This window comes from Felis catus, chromosome D3 (assembly GCF_018350175.1).
Source record: "Felis catus isolate Fca126 chromosome D3, F.catus_Fca126_mat1.0, whole genome shotgun sequence".
Lineage (NCBI taxonomy): Eukaryota > Metazoa > Chordata > Mammalia > Carnivora > Felidae > Felis > Felis catus.
This window is the reverse complement of record NC_058379.1, coordinates 41,521,606-41,542,203: the sequence shown is the minus strand read 5'-3', so window position 1 is coordinate 41,542,203 and position 20,598 is coordinate 41,521,606. Positions and strand designations below refer to the sequence as shown.

Below are 20,598 nucleotides of genomic sequence, written 5' to 3'. Positions count from 1 at the left end.
TGCTATCAAAACCAAAAAACAGTAGAACATATCAACAAAACCAGAAGCTGGTTCTTTGAAAGAATTAATGAAATTGATAAACCCCTAGCCAGTTTGATCACAAAGAAAAAAGAAAGGACCCAAATAAATAAAATCAAAAATGAAAGAGGAGACCACAACCAACACAGCGGAAATAAAAACAATAATAAGAGAATATTATGAGCATTTATACGCCAATAAAATGGGCAATCTGGAAGAAATAGACAAATTCCTAGAAACATATACGCTACCAAAACTGAAACAGGAAGAAATAGAAAATTTGAACAGACCCATAACCAGTAAAGAAATCAAATTAGTAATCAAAAACCTCCCCAAAAAACAAGAGTCCAAGGCCAGATGGTTTTCCAGGGGAATTCTACCAAACATTTATGGAAGAGTTAATACCTATTCTCTTGAAGCTGTCCCAAAAAATAGAAATGGAAGGAAAACTTCCAAACTCTTTCTATGAAGCCAGCATTACCTTGATTCCAAAACCAGATAGAGACCCCACTAAAAACGAGAACTATAGACTAATTTCCTTCATGAACATGGATGCAAAAATCCTCAACAAGATAGTAGCCAACTGGATCCAACAACACATTAAAAAAAATTATTCACCACGACCAAGTGGGATTTATACGTGGAATGCAGGGCCGGTTCAATATCTGCAAAACAATTAACGTGATTCATCACATCAATAAAAGAAAGGACCAGAACCATATGGTCCTCTCAATAGATGCAGAGAAAGCATTTGACAAAATAAAGCATCCTTTCTTGATAAAAACCCTCAAGAAAGTAGGGATAGAAGGAGCATACCTCGAGATCATAAAAGCCATATATGAGCAACCCAACGCTAATATCATCCTCAATGGGGAAAAACTGAGAGCTTTCTCACTGAGGTCAGGAACAAGACAGGGATGTCCACTCTTGCCACAGTTATTCAACACAGTATTGGAAGTCTTAGCCTAAGCAATCAGACAACACAAAGAAGTAAAAGGCATCCAAATTGGCCAGGAGGAGGTCAAACGTTCACTCTTTGCAGATGACATGATACTCCACATGGAAAACCCAAAAGATTCCACCAAAAGACTACTAGAACTGATCCATGAATTCAGCAAAGTTGCAGGATATAAAATCATTGCACAGAAATCGGTTGCATGCCTATACACCAACAATGAAACAACAGAAAGAGAAATCAAGGAATCAATACCATTTACAATTGCAAAAAAACCATAAAATACCTAGGAATAAATCTAACCAAAGAGGTGAAAAATCTATACACTGAATTCTATATGCTAGTATCTTACTGAGAATTTTTGCATCCATATTCATAAGGGATATTGGCCTGTAGTTCTCTTTTTTTACTGGGCCTCTGTCTGGTTTAGGAATCAAAGTAATGCTAGCTTCACAGAATGAGTCTGGAAGTTTTCCTTCCCTTTCTATTTTTTGGGATAGCTTGAGAAGGAGAGGTATTATCTCTGCTTTAAATGTCTGGTAGAATTCCCCTGGGAAGCCATCTGGTCCTGGACTCTTATTTGTTGGGAGATTTTTGATAACTGATTCAATTTCTTTGCTGGTTATGGGTCTATTCAAACTTTCTATTTATTCCTGTTTGAGTTTTGGAAGTGTGTGGGTGTTAAGAAATTTGTCCATTTCTTCCAGGTTGTCCAGTTTGTTGGCATATAATTTTTCATAGTATTCCCTGATAATTGCTTGTATTTCTGAGGGATTGTTTCTAATAATTCCATTTTCATTCATGATTTTCTCTATTTGGGTCATCTGCCTTTTTCGTTTTGAGAAGCCTGGCTAGAGGTTTATCAATTTTGTTTATTTTTTCAAAAAACCAACTCTTGGTTTCATTGATCTGCTCTACAGTTTTTTTAAATTCTATATTGTTTATTTCTGCTCTGATATTTATTATTTCTCTTCTTCTGCTGGGTTTGTGGTGTCTTTGCTTTTCTGCTTCTATTTCCTTTAGGTGTGCTGTTAGGTTTTGTATTTGGGATTTTTCTTGTTTCTTGAGATAGGCCTGGATTGCGATGTATTTTCCTCTCAGGACTGCCTTTGCTGCATCCCAAAGCTTTTGGATTGTTGTATTTTCATTTTCATTTGTTTCCATATATTTCTTAATTTCTTCTCTAGTTGCCTGGTTGACCCATTCACTCCTTAGTAGGGTGTTCTTTAACTTCCATGCTTTTGGAGGTTTTCCAGACTTTTTCCTGTGGCTGATTTCAAGCCTCATAGCATTGTGGTCTGAAAGTATGCATGATATGATATCAATTCTTGTATACTTATAAAGGGCTGTTTTGTGACCCAGTATGTGATCTATCTTGGAGAACGTTCCATGTGCATGCGAGAAGAAAGTATATTCTGTTGCTTTGGGATGCAGAGTTCTAAATATATCTGTCGAGTCCATCTGATCCAATGTATTATTCAGGTCCCTTGTTTCTTTATTAATCCTGTGTCTAGATGGTCTATCCGTTGTAAGTGGAGTATTAAAGGCCCCTGCAATTACCACATTCTTATAACCCAGCAATAGCACTGCTAGGAATTTACCCAAGGGATACAGGAGTGCTGATGCATAGGGTCACTTGTACCCCAATGTTTATAGCAGCACTCTCAACAATAGCCAAATTATGGAAAGAGCCGAAATGTCCATGAACTGACGAATAAATAAAGAAATTGTGGTTTATATACACAATGGAATACTATGTGGCAATGAGAAAGAATGAAATATGGCCTTTTGTAGCAACATGGATGGAACTGGAGAGCGTGATGCTAAGTGAAATAAGTCATACAGAGAAAGACAGATACCATATGTTTTCACTCTTACGTGGATCCTGAAAACCTTAACAGAAGTCCATGGGGGAGGGGAAGAAAGAAAAAAAAGAGGTTAGAGAGGGAGAGAGCCAAAGCATAAGAGACTTAAAAACTGAGAACAAACTGAGGGTAGATGGGGGGTGGGAGGGTAGATGGGGGGTGGGAGGGAAGGGAGGGTAGGTGATGGGTATTGAGGATGGCACCTTTTGGGATGAGCACTTGGTGTTGTATGGAAAACAATTTGACAATAAATTTGATATTTAAAAAAAAGGAAAATCTATACACTGAAAAGTATAGGCAGCTTATGAAAGAAACTGAAGAAGACACAAAAAAAATGGGAAAAGATTCTATGCTCCTCAATAGGAAGAACAAATATTGTTAAAATGTCAATACTACCCAAAGCAATCTACATATTCAATGCAATCCCTACCAAAATAACACCAGTATTCTTCACAGAGCTAGAACAAACAATCCTAACATTTGTATGGAACCACAAAAGACCCTGAATAGCCAAAGCAATCTTGAAAAAGAAAACCAAAGCAGGAGGTATCACAATTCCAGACTTCAAGCTATACTACAGATCTGTAATCATTAAGACAGTATGGTACTGGCACAAGAACTGACACTCAGGTCAATGGAACAGAGAACCCAGAAGTGGACCCACAAACATATGGCCAACTAATCTTTGACAAAGCAGGAAAGAATATCCAATGGAAAAAAAGACAGTCTCTTCAGCAAGTGGTGCTGGGAAAACGGAAGTGACACACAGAAAAATGAACCTGGACCACTTTCTTACACCACACACAAAAATAAACTCAAAATGGATGAAAGACCTCAATGTAAGACAGGAAGCCATGAAAATCCTAGAAGAGAAAGCAGGCAAAAACCTCTTCGCTCTTGGCTGCAGCAACTTCTTACTCAACACATCTCCGGAGGCAAGGGAAACAAAAGCGAAAATGAACTACTTGGACCTCATCAAAATAAAAAGCTTCTGCACAACAAAGGAAACAATCAGCAAAACTAAAAATCAACCGACACAATGGGAGAAGATATTTGCAAATGGCATATCAGACGAAGGGTTAGTATCCAAAAATCTATAAAGCACTTATCAAACTCAACACCCAAAAAACAAATAATCCAGTGAAGAAATGGGCAAAAGACGTGAATAGACACTTCTCCAAAGAAGATATCCAGATGGCCAACCGACACATGAAAAAATGCTCAACATCACTCATCATCAGGGAAATATAAATCAAAACCACAATGAGATACCACTTTACACCTGTCAAAATGGGTAACATTAACAACTCAGGCAACAACAGATGTTGGCAAGAATGCGGAGAAAAAGGATCTCTTTTGCACTGCTGGTGGGAATGCAAGTTGGTGCAGCCACTCTGGAAAACAGTATGGAGTTTCCTCAAAAAAATTAAAAATAGAACTACCCTTTGACCCAGCAATTGCACAACTAGGTATTTATCAAAGGGATACAGGTATGCTGTTTCGAAGGGACACATGCACCCCAGTGTTTATAGCCAATGTATGGAAAGAGCCCAAATGTCCATTGATGGATGAATAAAGAAGAGATGGTATATACATACAATGGAGTATTACTCGGCAACTCAAAAGAATTGAAATCTTGCCATTTGTAGCTATGTGGATGGAACTAGAGGGTATTATGCTAAGCGAAATTAGTCAGTCAGAGAAAGACAAATATCATATGACTTCACTCATATGAGGACTTTAAGACACAGAACACATGAACATAAGGGAAGGGAATCAAAAATAATATGAAAACAGGGAGGAGGACAAAACAGAAGAGACTCTTAAATATGGAGAACAAACAGAGGGTTACTGGAGGGGTTGTGGGAGGGGGGAATGGGCTAAATGGGTAAGGGGCATTAAGGAATCTACTCCTGAAATCACTGTTGCACTATATGCTAATTTGTATGTAAATTAAAAAATAAAATTAAAAAAATAATTGTCTTTATATTTAGACTTATCTACATTTAGAATGTCTCTCCAAATCTCATTATATTCTTTTGAACTAATAGTTATTATTTTTCCTTATTTTCTTTCAGTGATAAACAAAAAAATTAAAAATTAGAAAGTAATATTGTATAAGAAATATTTTATAAAACTCCCTTCTTACCCTGAAATGAATTCCATAGATAATCTTACCTGTATATACATAATCTTTGAAAATAAAAACAACCTAATATCTAAATGGTAGTATAAACGAGAGATAATACTTTATAATGAATTCATATCAATGTCAACATATAAATGCCAAAGGATTGCAGTATTTCAGGATATAGAGAATCCTGACTCCTACCAACTAAAGAATAGTAGCCCACCTTCACTGTGACAGCTCAAAACATGTCCTCTCCTTTTGAGAATGCCTTCTACGCATCCATTTCCTCCCCATTTAAAAACAGTATATTAAAGAAATTTAAATAGAAAGCAATGTGTTCCAATTACTTCCTTAAAAGATCATTCTGGCTGTTGTATGGAGAATGAACCAGGAAGGGACAAGAGAGGAAACAGCACGACCAGCACAGAGGCAATACAATGACCTGAGCAAAAGATGTTACATTCATGCAACTGACAACCAAATCTCCAGTCAGTCCATTCCCTGTGTCTAGATGTCTCTATATTAATAAGCTGGTAATATGTGAAATATTTTAATCGTCAAATTAAATTTTAGAATCCCCCTCATTCTCTCACAACACACTAGCATATCCAATTTTGTCAGCATATCAATTGTACATATCTCTTCTGCAGCACCTCTCGAATTTTTGTTTGTTTTTTTTTTTTATATCCAATCCCACTGTTGTTTTTCCATCTGGAAAAAAATGACAGCCTCTTAGCCTATACCTTGTATCTCCAGTTGGAATTCACTCTATAAGCAGCTTCTGGAACAATCTCTCTCAAATGCCAACATCTACACATCATCCACTCTTTGAAACACTGTCTTATTCTGGAATTGAAAGACTAACTGGAGCCTTCACCTGGCCTGGGATGGCCATGGAACACATGGTGGACCAAACTCATTGTCAAGGTATCCTAACCATGTAAGTTATCATTCTAATGCAACATCTTTCCCATTCCTCCTCTCCATTGCCTACTCATATTTTGCAATTCCTTACAAAGAAATTGAGAGACTTAACCACCATCCCCAGCATTCTGAGAAAACAAAAACAACTTGTTTCTCTCCTCTTAAATGATACACACACACACACACACACACACACACACAGGTTCTCAGTAAATGATAAATTCACTTCAAATGTTAAAATAAGGCTCCAAAATGATGACATACAGGAGTATAAAATGAAAACCTTAGTTATTTTTTGTGGATTTAAGATTTTTCAGGACTTTGCAAATCACCTGATCATTCTACGGTGGAACATCAGTTTAAATATTCCATGAAGCAATAATGCAGTGCAACTCTGAAGCACTGATTCCAAAGTCAAATTGTGTTCAAATCTCAGAAACATCATTTACTACCTGTAAGAATTTAGGCAAGTTAAACTCTCTGTGCCTTAATTTCCTCAACTGTTTAATGAATAGCAATAGTATCAACTTCACAAGATTATTCTGATGAGTGAATGACTTGTTGCATATAAAACATTTGAAGTGATACTGGACACATAGTAAACATTTCTCAAGAATTAGCTATTATTAATACAGCAAAGTTTACCCCTAAAATGCTTATAAATATATCCATAGACAGATACCATTATTTTATGAAATTAATAGCCTTTTCTCAATAAAGATATGAGGCTTAGCAGTTATATATAACATTTAACACTACCAAAAAAACTTACTAATTAGAAATAAGTCACAGACTCTAAAAATAAAGGGAAGGTGTAAAAATAATCAGGTTCCATTTATTACTTCTCATGTGATAGTTATGACACTTTTCAATGGCTATGAAATAGGCCTACTGAAATCTTTTAGAAAAGCTGAGTTCTCAATGGTATGCTTCTTATGAAATCCTAATTTTATTTTATTGATGGCCACCCTAGGAACTTTAATTTTCGTTGATATCACCAAGAAATTGCAGTGCTAAGGTTCCTTTCCTTTCCAGTCAGAAATTAAGACTGAGAGAAATTGATTTCTCACTATTCCAAGTAGGTTACTCTCTCCAGAACTAAAAGAATACCTTTTTTTATCCCACCATTAAAACATATTTCAGTAAATGGATATCAATAGAACATGCAGTTATAAAAAGGAAAAAAAAACATTTTGACCAAAACCCTAGAATGTTAACTACAAAGAAGATTCCAGAGATAGGCTCTCTATATAATAAATGCATCAGTATTTGTGTTTGTATATAACAAAACAAAACTTTATGTGGATTGATGCTTTCCTTGGCTCTTTAAGAACACATCACAATCAGAAAGAAAAGATAAAGGGAAAAGGCATTATCAGATATATCCCAAATTCCTTTTACTGAAGTGGCAGACAATGAAAAGCCATCATGTAACCTTGCGCAAGAAGTACATTTTGTAGCATAATTCCCGAGTCAAAGCAGAGGGAACATTTGAATTCACATCTTCAACTACCAACCACAAAAAACAAAGCAGACTTACTTCTGTTCCCTACATGTTCAATCATTTGTCCTAACTTCTCTCTGGTGTCTGGGAGTCTACTAACCAGTGATGCCTCATCACTTTCCCAGCTTCCACTGAGGTCCTGGACCCTTCTCAGAGATAACAGCCACTCTGAAGAACCCAAGGAGAGGTAGGACATCTCTAAAGGATGCCAGCAGAGGCATGATCAGTTCATCAGCCACTTTTCTATGTTTCAGACCTCAGCAGTGAGAGGTCTGAGCTCTACACAGGTCTGGTAAAGTTCTGCTTGAAAACTCTCTGGTTTTCAAGAAAACTGTGTGCAATTCCCCCCAAAAGAGAACTACTCTCAGGGAAGAACTCACACCTCCAGTCTAGCTCAGACTCTGCCCTATAGTGGATTCTTCTCCTTCTATGAATTTCTTCAGCAAGTGCTTTCAAATTGCAAATGTGGCCTTGCATTAATGCCTAAAGGGCAATATCTTGTCAGAGAAATTGTAAATGCCTCTCATGTCAGGGATGTTCCTTATATATCCCTTTGAAGACCAACATATGCATGTACTAAACCAATAATGAATGAATGAATGAATGAATGAATGAATGAATGAATGAAGTTATTTGGGAGGAAGGAGGAGCTTAACTAGCACAGACTCATTCCCTACATTTCTGCGGTTTAATAAAACATCTTTATATATTAGTCTCTGTTAAATCAAATTATTTTAAATGTCTTGAACTCATTCATTCAATATTTAGTGCCTGCTCTTCAAGGGGAGGAATGCAATAGAAGGTAGAGACAGAGTCCAGGTCATGGAGACTGTCATATATCAAACTAAAGAACAGGAGGATCTTGTCTTTAATAGGTTGGAAAGTCACTGGGGAATTTTTGCATGGTTAAAATGGTCAGTTTTGCTTTATAGATAGAACTCTCTACTGACAATGTGAAATGTGTATTTGAAGGGCAAGACTGGAAGCAGAGATAGATGCAGGACATCAGGAGAGAAATAATGAGGACTTCAACTAGGGCGATAGTCTTAATAATGTAGAAATGGGAACAGATGTAAGATACAAAATAGATACAATTTGGTGACCGACTGTTGAGGATCAAAATTGAAGAATGACAGTCAGGTTTCTAACCTGGATAACTAGGTGGTAATGGTTTAGAAATATATGATTGGCTTCCATTCAGACAAGAACCCTAGATTTTTCTCATGCTTCTTTCATAATACTCATCACCCTAAAAATGCTATATGTGTCTTTCCTGTGTGCCTATAATCTGCAAGGGGTTGTGGGCCATACTGTGGTATTTACCATTGTCTATTACCTGGTACAGACACCAGTACATGTTAGATGCTTAAGATATACTCTTTGAATTAAAATTGGCATACTAATTTGAGGTGAGTCGTATATATCTAGGAAGATCATTTGAAAAAAAAAAAAAGCCACTTCATACTTTTCTACCTCTGAGCCTACCAAGTCAACTTTAGGAGTAAAAACTGTATTCTGTATCACTATTTATCAGAAACAAAATCCCATAGTCTAATTTAACATTTCCATGGTTCAGCAGACCTTGCTGTCAAAAAAAGTCTTCCTGGGGCGCCTGGGTGGCTTGGTCGGTTAAGTGTCCAACTTCGGCTCAGGTCATGATCTCACGGTCCGTGGGTTCGAGCCCCGCATCGGGCTCTGTGCTGACAGCTCAGAGCCTGGAGCCTGTTTCAGATTCTGCGTGTCTCCCTCTCTCTCTGCCCCTCCCCTGTTCATGCTGTCTCTCTCTGTCTCAAAAATAAATAAACGTTAAAAAAAAATTAAAAAAAAAAGTCTTCCTAAATATGGTGCAAAATCATGGTTTCCATTTAAGTCATAATTGTATTTCATGAAACAAATATGTTAGTTTTTTTTAAGCTGTTCCTTCATATGAGTCAAAAAAGGTTTGAAAGAAGACATACCTCCATGAAGAAAAAGTGAAAGCTGGTATCAAGCTGTTGGCTGAATACACAAAATTTTATTTTCCTTAAAAATAAATTTATAGGGACGTCTGAATGGCTCAGTCAGTTAAGCATCCGACTTACGCTCAGGTCATGGTCTCACAGCTGGTAAGTTCAAGCCCCACATGGGGCTCCGTGCTGACACCTCAGAGACTGGAGCCTGCTTTGGATTCTGTATCTCCCTCTCTTTCTGCCCCTCCCCTGCTTGTGCTCTTTCTCTCTCTCTCTCTGTCTCTCACTCTCTCTCTCTCTCTCTCTCTGTCTCTCACTCTCTCTCTCTCTCTCTCTGTCTCTCACTCTCTCTCTCTCTCTCTCTCTCTCTCTAAGAAATAAATAGACATTAAAAAAATTTTAAGATAAATAAATATATAAAACCATGATAGTCACATGGTCTTTGAAATCCTAACAGTCTGGCCTTAATATTCTCCTAGGTAATAGAAAATAATATTGTTCTTTGCTTTTTTGTGAAGTTAAGCATTAATCACTGGGCCAGTGTAAATCTAATAACATTATGTGCCTAATATACAGATCCTTAATATTTGCTTTCTTGTGGATTAATAGAATTTTAACCAGAATTCCAACAGGAAACGGGTGGCACACTTGAAATAGGCTAATTTGACAAGTTTATTTACAAAGGGATTAATTATAAAGGCAATGCTATCAGGGAACTACAATATACAGGAAAATCACCCAGGGCTATTATAGCCTAACTATGATTATCCCTACACCAGAATGAATGTGGGAAGCAGTGGTTACTGGAATCTGAAGGGAGAAAGCCAAGTAGGGAATAATCCCTCGAGAGGACCAGAGACTTCTGTTGAGAGAGACTAAGTCAGCCTCACAGTAGGAAATCCAGGGGGAAAATACCCGATCAGCTCTCCCCTTCCTTTTTTCTTTTACCAGATCTCTCTACTGGTCAAACGCATCTGAAGACAAAGGGAATGGGAGCCATACAAGTTAGCCTTAGCCTCCTGAGGCATAGAACAGAGTGCAGAAAAGTAGAAAGTTGATTTGAGGGACAAATAGAAGGTATCAGAGTTACCCTTTTGAACTTTTCTACCTAGAAAAGACTACTTTTGTCCATTTTCCAGGGCCCAAACTGTTTTCCATGACCTCTCTCTTGCAGTGGAGAAATTTTCCTAAGTTTACATTTAAATCTCTAAGTATACAGCTGTCAACAAACCCTGTGTTCCTCTAGCATAGCAACAGAAAATCTAAAAGATGAATGCAGTTCTAGAACATTGGGGAAACAAGTACAGAGAAAGTACAAAATAAAACACCCAGTAAAACTGTAAATAAACATTCCAGGAATTACATGCAAAAAGTTCTATAGAATCTTTCTGAAATTTTTTAGAATTTAGGGATGGCTTCATGATTTGCATCTCATGCATACAAACACAAACATCAGGACCTATGACACTAAAAGCATCCTTCTTTTCTCTCTTTTTGGAGATCTAAAATCTGCCTATCTGTGGAACTGTACTTCAACAGTCCCTTTTATCTAAATGCTTAGATATGTCCTCAAATAGTACTATTTCAACCTGAAAAACATCATTATTGATTTCTACTGCTTAACAATAGTACAATTTTTTGTCTGTTATGTTCATTTACGACAATATGTCCAAAGGTGTTAGACTCCCATTCAGCACTTTCTTGACTATTTGATCTGTGTACGAGAGATCACAGCACTTAGTAAGTGCATAAAATTAGTATAATAGTAACAGGTAGCTGTTGCTCTTATTTGTTTCTCTTTTGAAGATATAGTATATTTTTTCAAAGCATGGTTTCAGAAATGTACTCTTTAGCGTGAGGTTAGAATCAAATTTCTGTCTCACAGTAGGTACTGCCATGAATGTAAATGTTAACAACAATAACAACAAAAAAAAGTTTCTACATTCCCCTGGTGAATATCTTAAAGTTTAGGATAAAGACATTAAAATTCAATGAACCAAAGAGATTCTAGGTAAAGCCATACTGGCAAAGACTCTAAAATCAACCCCCCAAGGAGGAAACAAAAAAGAGAGAAAGAGGGAAGCAAACCCTAAGAGACTATAGAGAATAAACTGAGGGTTGCCGGAAGGCAGGTGGGCAGGGGGATAGGCTAAATGGGTGATGGGCATTAAGGAGGGCAGTTGTGTTGAGCATTCAGTGTTTTATGTGAGTGACGAATCACTAAATTCTACTCCTGAAACTAATATTACACTATATGTTAACTAACTAGAATTTAAATTAAAATGTGGGGAAAAAAGAAAAAGTAAGAAAATAAATAAAACCAACCCCCAATATAGTTATTTATTCATTTATTTATTGGAGCATTACATCCTGTTTCTTCCCAAAAGAAATAAAATGCTTCACTGTCATTTCCTCCTTATTTTCCCAATCTTTCCTTAGATTAGAAACTGACAGTTTAGATCACGCTCTGTCAGAGCACTGAAACCACAGCACAGCCATATGTTATTTAAAGACCTGGATTTTATTCACCTTAGGTAAAGTTGACGGAAGTGCAAGAGCCTGATTTATATCACTGGGCTGCCAGCGGGATAGGGATCACAGCCCCTGCCTCCCATTGTGAACAAGATCTTTTATAAAGGAAGCTGAGCCTCTATTTTTCTACCAGAGCACTCATTTTACACAGTGCCAAGTGACAGAATTTTCAGGAGCAAACCTTCAGCGAGTAAAACATGAGAGTCTCTCTAACTGGCTTAGAGATAACTAGTCAAAAGATAGTAAATATAAGAAACAAAGGAAAAAATAGTTACATACAGAGAGGGAGGGAGGCAAACCATAAGAGACTCTTAAATACAGAGAACAAACTGAAGGTTGATTGGTGGGGGGGGAGGGGGATGGGGAATGGGCATCTAGGAGGGCGCTTGCTGGGATGAGCACTGCGTGTTGTATGTAAGTGATGAATCACAGGAATCTACCCCCAAAACCAACCAAGAGCACACTGTATACACTGTATGTTAGCCAACTTGATAATAAATTATATATTAAAAAAAAAAAGTTCAGGCATGACTTCTCTCAAAAAATGTCTGTTACTTTGAACTTGATATTGGTAATGCCACTTAGAAAGACAGGCATATTGGTTAAACTCTCACTTGAAATGCAAGTTTAAAATGTTTATCTCGAGTCGCTATTTCATAAGAATTTCATAGTCAACCTATCTTTATACTCATGGTTTTCATCGTTAACAGTGCTATTTTAAAATATGACAATCCTCTGACCAGAGGCTATACTAGCCACTCTGCCTTAACCAGTACTCTACTACACTGATTACATTATCACCCTGAATGTAAGTGCTGTCCAAGGACCTTTAAAGAAGGACTTCTATCAACTTCTTTTATTATTAAAGGTATCAAACTAAATTATACAAGTCCCACTTCTAGTTAGAGCACAGAAAATCATAAAAGAATATTGCTCTTGCCATAACAAGAATACACCAGCTAAACTAAAAAGTATGCTCTCCTTTTCTTTTCTTTTCTTTTTTTTTTTTTTTTTTTTTTTTTTTTTTTTTTTTTTTTTTTACTCATCAAAGAAAATATTTTATGCAAGTTCCCAAAACAAATTTGAGGAGTTAACTTGGGTCTGAATTGAAGAAAAAGGCCAAGTTAAGTCTGGAAACAAAGTTTTCATTTGGTGGAAGTTGAACTCGATGTATATACATTCTAATCAAAGACTTGTCCCACGTAGGATTTTTCAAGTTTTTAAGAGTCTACCAGACCAAACCCTTCATTGCCTTTGCTGCTTTTGCTTTGCTTTTCCCCTTACCTTTTCTCGCTTTGCCTTTAGCCTTTTCCTTTGTCTCTGGTTCATCCATACGGGGTAGAAGACTCTTTGTTTCTCTTAATACAAGTCTCCAAATTCATGGCATCTTTTTCATCTTGCACTATGCACTGAGTTTTCTCTTGACAATGTTTCAGTACCACCACAGTTGCTATCTCTTGAACATCTTTCATAAAACATCACTATATACTTTAAGAATACTTTTAAGTCTGCTATGCTCCTTTGGGGCATTCTTTTTTCTCTTTTCAGCACCCATCTTCCTTTTCCACTTACTCCACAAGCTTTTTGCCATATTTTACCTGGAACGCAGGAAACTCAGAAACTTAGAGACTGCACACAGTCCACACTGACCGGAAGCCTCCACACTTCCACCCTCTGGGCAGCATCTTCCACAGACTCCCCCAAGTATGCTTTAATTTAAAGCCATCAAATAATAATTCACACAATGAAATTAAAATTTCCAGAGAAAAGTGTGAGCCCTTTCCAGGTGAGTAAAGACTGAGACTGCTTTCATAGCTGGGAATATGTCTTATCTGGGGTTATAAACAAGTAGAGGAGCTCCTCTCCTATAAGCATTTCTTTGTTTGGACAAAGAAATGGACAAATAAAATTGTATGACTGTAAAAACTGGAAAGATGGCATAAAATCTAGAAGAGTCTCAAATGTAATGCTAATCTTCCTGATCCAACAATTCTTCTCCAATCTTACTAAGTACCAGCTGAGGGCAGAGCTCAAAAGAAGAGAAAGTTTTCACTGACTTCTAGTTCTTGAGTCATAAAGTCTCGCCTGAGGAGTAGAACTGAACTCATCCAAAACCTATTTTAAAACAGAGAAGATCTGAAATTAGTTAAAGCTTCAACCTAGCACTGATGTAACTCAACTCTATTAAAATAAAAAATATCAAACTTTCACCCTAGCTTCCTTACAAAGGAAACAGCATGCCCTCCAAAGGGAAAAAAAATCTAGTTCAAGCTTTACTGTGTCTTGTTTTTTCATGTAACATCTAGCATACAATAAAAATTAAGAGGGAGATGCCTGGGTGGCTCAGTTGGTTAGGAATCCAACTTCAGGTCAGGTCATGATCTCATGGTTTGTGAGTTCAAGCCCTGTGTCAGGCTCTGTGCTGACAGCTCAGAGCCTGGAGCCTGCTTCAGATTCTGTGTCTCCCCCTCCCATGCTCATGTTCTGTCTCTCTCTGTCTCTCAATAATAAATAAATGTTAAAAAAATTTTTTTAATTATGAGACATGGGCTAACGCTTGAAAATGTGACCTATAATCAATAGAAGCAGCTCCACAATTGATTAATACATTGCTATTAAAAGACTTGGATTTTTAAATAATTATTGTAAATATTTAGAGAAAAGGCTGGACAAAATAGGTGATCAGATAGGAACTTCAGCAAAGAAATAGTCTGCAAAAAAAATTTGAATATCCTAGAAATTAAAATTTTTTAAGTTGAAATAAAGAATATATTGGATGGGCTTTAAAATATACTGAGCATAGGGGCGCCTGGGTGGCTCAGTCGGTTAAGCGTCCCACTTCAGCTCAGGTCATGATCTCACAGTCTATGAGTTTGAGCCCTGTGTAGGGCTCTGTGCTGACAGCTCGGAGCCTGGAGCCTGCTTCAGATTCTGTGTCTCCCTCTCTCTCTGACCCTCCCCCCCATTCATGCTCTGTCTCTCTCTGTCTCAAAAATAAATAAACATTAAAAATATATATATATATACTGAGCATAGTAAAATAAAGGATCAGTGAACTTGTAGATACATGAAAAGAATTACTCAATCTGAAGAATGGGAGATAAAATATTAAAACCAAATAATAACAGCTTGGGTGGCTCAGTTGGTTAAGCATCCAAATTCAGCTCAGGTCATGATCTCACAGTTTATCAGTTCCAGCCCCACATCAGGCTCTGTGCTGATAGCACAGAGCCTGGAGCCCACTTCAAGTTCTGTTCTCCCTCTTTCTCTGCCCCTCCCCTGCCCCTGCTCACCCTCTGTCTCTCTCTTTCTCAAAAATAAACAAACATTAAAAAAAATTAACCAAATGATAACAAAGCACCAGAGACTTGTGAGACAATAACATACATGGAAATTAATCCAAGAAAAATAAAATAGATGGTAAAAGAAGAAATATGAAAAAATAATGACTATAAAATTTTCAAAATTCATAAAAATCATCAATTCAAAGATTCATGATACTTAGCAAGTGTCAGTCAGAATAAACATAAAGAATACTATACCAGGGAAATCATAATTAAACTGCTGACAATAAAATGTAAATAATTTAAAAAGATATATACATACATATATACACATACATATATTGATAGAATCAGCAGAAATTTGAGAATAGCAAGAACTCATAAATAGTGGAATCCAGATGACATTTTTTGAATGCTGAAGGTGGGGGTGGGGGGGAGAATCAATCCAGAACCCTACAGAAATTAAGATGAAATGAAGGTATTTTTAAGACAAACCAAAACTGAGAGAATTCATTGCCAAAGACCTATGCCTCAAAAATTACTAAGGGAAGTCATTTGAGCTGAAAAAAATGACCCCATATGAAAAATCAGACCTGCAGAAGTATACATAATTACCAAAGACTATATTTAACATCTTTATAGAAAACTGATTGTTCAAAGCAAAAAATGTCAACAATGTATTATGTGATTTATAACATACATAGAAGAAAACTGTTTGATAGTAATAACACAAAAAATGAGAGTGAGCTAAATGGAATATACCTTTGTACATTTCTTCCATTGTTTGTAAAATGATTTAGTATTAATTTAAGGTAGATTAAAGATTCATTTTTAGGGGCACCTGGGTGGCTCAGTCAGTTAAGTATCCAACTTTGGCTCAGGTCATGATTTCACAATTCAGGTCAGGCTCTGGGCTGGTGGTGCAGAGCCTGCTTGGGAATCTTGGGATTCTCTCTCTCTCTCTCTCTCTCTCTCTCTCTCTCTCTCTCTCTCTCCCCCATTCTTCCCCCACTTGTGATCTCTCTGTGTCTCAAAAATAAACTTAAAAATTTTTAAATAAATTTTAAAAAAAGATTCATTTTATAATTCTTGGAGTAACCAAAAAAAAAAAAAAAAAAAAACTAAGACATATATAAAAAATCAATAAAGCAAGGGGCGCCTGGGTGGTTCCGTCAGTTGAGCTTCCGACTTCTGGTCAGGTCATGATCTCACAGTTTGTGTGTTTGAACCCCGCATCCGGCTCTGTGCTAACAGCTCAAAGCCTGGAGCCTCTTCAGATTCTGTGTCTTTCTCTCTCTCTCTGCCCCTCCCCCACTTGTGCGCATGCTCTCTCTCTCTCTCTCTCTCTCTCAAAAATAAATAAATAAATGTAAAAAAATCAATAAAGCAATTAACATTTTTAAATAGTTGATTAAAAGAAGGCAGTAACAAAGAACAACAACAACAAAAAAAATAGCAAGATAGCAGATACAAAACCAACCATATCAGTAATTATACTATGTATACATGGATAATGACAAATGAAAATTTCAATTTGCCTGGCTATCAAATCCTTTTTGAAATGATATCGAATTATAATCCTATGTATTTTGAGAGATATAGAACTAGTCTGGTCCTATCGTTTTACACTTTAATAAGTATTTTCAGAACATTGTTTCACTCTAACCATGAGCACTTCAAAGAAAGGATTATGTCTTCTATTGTTGTTGCTCCTCCATTAGCCATACAGCATAATTTATTGCATTTAGTTAAGTGTCTTCTCATTGTCTGGCTAGCTACTGTATCCATGAGCTGGATAAAACCATGATACATTGGTTTTATGTATAAAGAGAAAAGTGAAACATTTTGCTCAGTAATCAAATTAGCCAGATGTTGGATAGTTCAAAACAATAAAATGTAGCAATAAGTAATGAACTTTCCTTTAAAGCTTAATGTTTATTTATTTATTTTGAGAGAGGGAGAGAGAGAGAGAGAGAGAGAGAGAGAGAGAGAGAGAGAGAATCCCAAGCAGGATCCACACTGTCAGCACAGAGCCTGACACAGGGCTCGATCCCATGAACCATGAGATCATGAGCTGAAATCAAGAGTTGGACAATTAACCAACTGAGCCACCCAGGCACCCCTCCTTTATATTTTAAATACCCCTAAATGATAATATTTGGTAAAAATGATAATAATTGAGCACTTACTTTGACAGAAATTTTCTTATTTAACTTCATGACAACACTAGTATTTTACAGACAAGTACATTGGAGGTCATGGAAAGCAATCTGCTTTCCCAAGGCCACACAGCTGAAAATGCAGGGAAGCTAGGATGCCAGCACAGGTCTTTAAGTTCCCATGTCCTTGCAGACCAAGATTCCCTTGATCAGGATGGCTGCATGAATAGTTCAGGACCAGATGAGGTGTACCACGCTAGGTGTACCTTGTTCACCTGGACTGCACTTGAGGGTTGACCAATTGCTCATTACTAAACAATGACCCCTACCAATGCACTTTATTTGATGTCTGATCTTTTTTATTGTTTGTTTATATTTTCTATAAGTTTATTATATAAATTGAATCATGCAGTATGTACCCTTTGCTGTTTCACTTGCCATGTTTTTGAGCTCTATCCACGTTATGTATAGCAGGAATTCATTTGTATTGATGAGTAGTTAGTTCATTTGTATAAATATACCACAAATTTTTTCACCTATTTTCCTAATTATGGACACTTATATTACTTATGGTTTTTATTGTTGTGATGAATAAAGCTGCTATGAACATTCACGTCCAAATCTTTGTGGACTTGATCTTGCGGTTTCTGAGTTTGAGCCCCATGTCGGGCTCTGTGCTGACAGCTCGGAGCCTGGAGCCTGCTTCAGATTCTGTGTCTCCCTCTCTCTCTGCTCCTCCCCCACTTGTGCTCTGTCTCTCCCTCTATCAAAAATAAATAAAAATGTAAAAAAAAATTTTTTTTAATATATTGATCAGGACAAAGAACAGAAAAGGACAAGAGTGGGAACAGAAAGACCAGTCTGGAGGTGACTGTAAGAATCTAGGCAGGAAACAAGAATGCCTGCAATTGGGTGGTTGGAGAGGAAACCACAAGAAGTGGCAGGTGTGGAATAAGTCCTGAGGTTGAGCTGCCAGGGCTTGATGCTGGATTGGATGTGAGTATGAGAAGCAAGCAGAAAAAGGGTAATTGCAAGGGTTCTGGCTCCATCAATGGGAAGAATGTAGTTGCTATCCACTGGGATAGGTTCTGGGCCAACCAGACACCTGTCTTCTTGTGGGGAGTGGTATCTGAGCTGGGGAAGACATTCAAGTCACCCAGTGTAATCTCTACCTATATGGTCATTGACAGCACTGGGTTCTTGATCTCACAGCTGAAGAGGGCCTAATTGTCCATCTGCAGGTTGAGTGTCCAGGTGAGCAGGGCATGTACTTCCATGGTGCCCTCACTGCCTGGGGAGTGGCTGTGGAACAGGAAGTAGATGGGCTTGGCACTGTGGACCCAGCACGGGAACTCTTGGCTCACTGCCGTCTCTTGGATGTTCTCTCGGTGGTTACCTGGAGGAGGATGCTGGGACCTGGGGTCAGATTGTGGCCAGGGTGCTCCATGTAGGGACACCCACCCTGGTTCTCAGTGTTCAGCAGGGACAGCGACCTCTGCATCTTGCCTTAATGATTCCAAATGTACATTCCAGCCTGGACCTCTTCCTCAAACTGTTGGCTCGGGTCATGATCTTGCGGTTTCTGAGTTCGAGCCCCATGTCGGGCTCTGTGCTGTCTCCATTTGGATATCCAATATATATTTCAAGTTTGACATGTTTGATAATGAGTTTCTGACTTTTCTCTCCAAACTTACTGTCCCAATAGGCTTCCCCATTTCACTAAACATCAACTCCATCCTAGTTAGGTAGGTTAAATTCCTGAGTTGTTTTTGGCTCTTGTCTTTATCTCATACCCCTTACATCTGACGCATCAGCAAATCCAGTGTACTTTATCTGTGAACTCTACCCAGAATCCAACCAATCTTTTCTTCTCCTCTCAGCCTCTATTATTTTGGTTTAAACCACCATCCTCTCTTTCCTAGTTATTACAAAAGCTTCCTAATTGTTCTTCCTTCTTCCTGCCCTGTACTATATACTCAACACAACAGTTTTTAAAATTTAAGTCCAATCATGTCACTCCCCCGCTCAAAATTCCTTTCCCAGCTTCCTATCTCATTTCAAATAAAAGCCAGTGTCCTTACAATGGCCTGCAAGGTTGTGTACAACCTGGCCCCATCTATCTCTCTGACCTTATTCCAGCCACAGTGGCCTACCTGCTATTCCCTGAACACATTAACTTTACTCCCATCACAGAGCCTTGCAGGAATTATTCCCCAAATATCCTTATGGCTCTCGCCATCATCTTTTATTTTTTTCCCCATCTTCTCTTTTAGATCTTTGCTCAAATGCTACTTTCCTAGTGAAGATTTCCCAATTTTTGAATGCTTTGTTCAGTATCCTAATTGAAACAGTTCCTGGTTCAAAGTACATATTCAAAGAATGTTCGTTGAATGCACGCATAGAAAAATGACTTTCCAAGCTTGAAATCAGACGTGAAGATAAATGCACAGAGCCATGATATTTCCTAAGTAATAAATGCCCCACTTAATGTCTACCATGTATGAGTGTATAGAGATAATATTCTGGTGGTAAGCACTTCTTCCATGCCAACTTAATTCTCACAACAATTCTGTGGGTAGGTATCACTATCCAATTTTATAAATGAGAAAACTAAAGCTGGGAGAGCTTAACTAAATAGCCTAAAGTCCCAGAGCTAGTACGGATAGAGCTGGATTTCAAACTCAGATACGTAAGACTACAAAGTCCAAGTTCTTAACAATAATAGGCTGCCTCCTTTAAAAAAAATCATTCAATATGTTTTAATACATCAAAATCAATTTCTGATTTGGATGTAGATTAACTATATGTCACACTCCATGACTATATATGTCACACTGTATTAGGCATGTATAAGGTAATCAATGAACAAAAAAACTACAAGACTCTTCAATGTTAGCATTCCTCAAAAAAAACCTTTTTTTCATATGTTCCTCATCTGCATCCCAAATTTAGTGATACCCCAAATAAAATAGATCCTTTTTCATTACTTGTTGCCATAGATAATTGATTCCATAAATATTAACTTGAGATTTTTAGAGGGAGAAATTTATATTACCTTATTTTGCTGTTATCCTTTGTTTTATGTTCTTGTCAGGCATGACAGGCCATTTAAAACTTGGGCTGTGGTGAACTTAGCATTATGTTTTATATTCAAATAGACTATGATGAAGAATGGAAGAAACACAGTGATGATTTATATACATCAAAAACTTTTCATCGGCAACATGAATATCATTTATTTAGTCACTGGCCAACTGACTAATAGCAAGGGCCTATA

The 20,598-nt window shown here is 37.3% G+C and overlaps 1 protein-coding gene and 1 pseudogene across 2 annotated transcripts in view; both read right to left on the bottom strand.

The window, feature by feature from the left end:
- METTL4 (methyltransferase 4, N6-adenosine) overlaps positions 1 to 20,598 on the bottom strand; it is a 681,840-nt gene that overhangs the window by 513,636 nt on the left and 147,606 nt on the right. The window lies entirely within an intron of this gene.
- Positions 13,003 to 14,304, bottom strand: LOC101089470 (annotated as a pseudogene).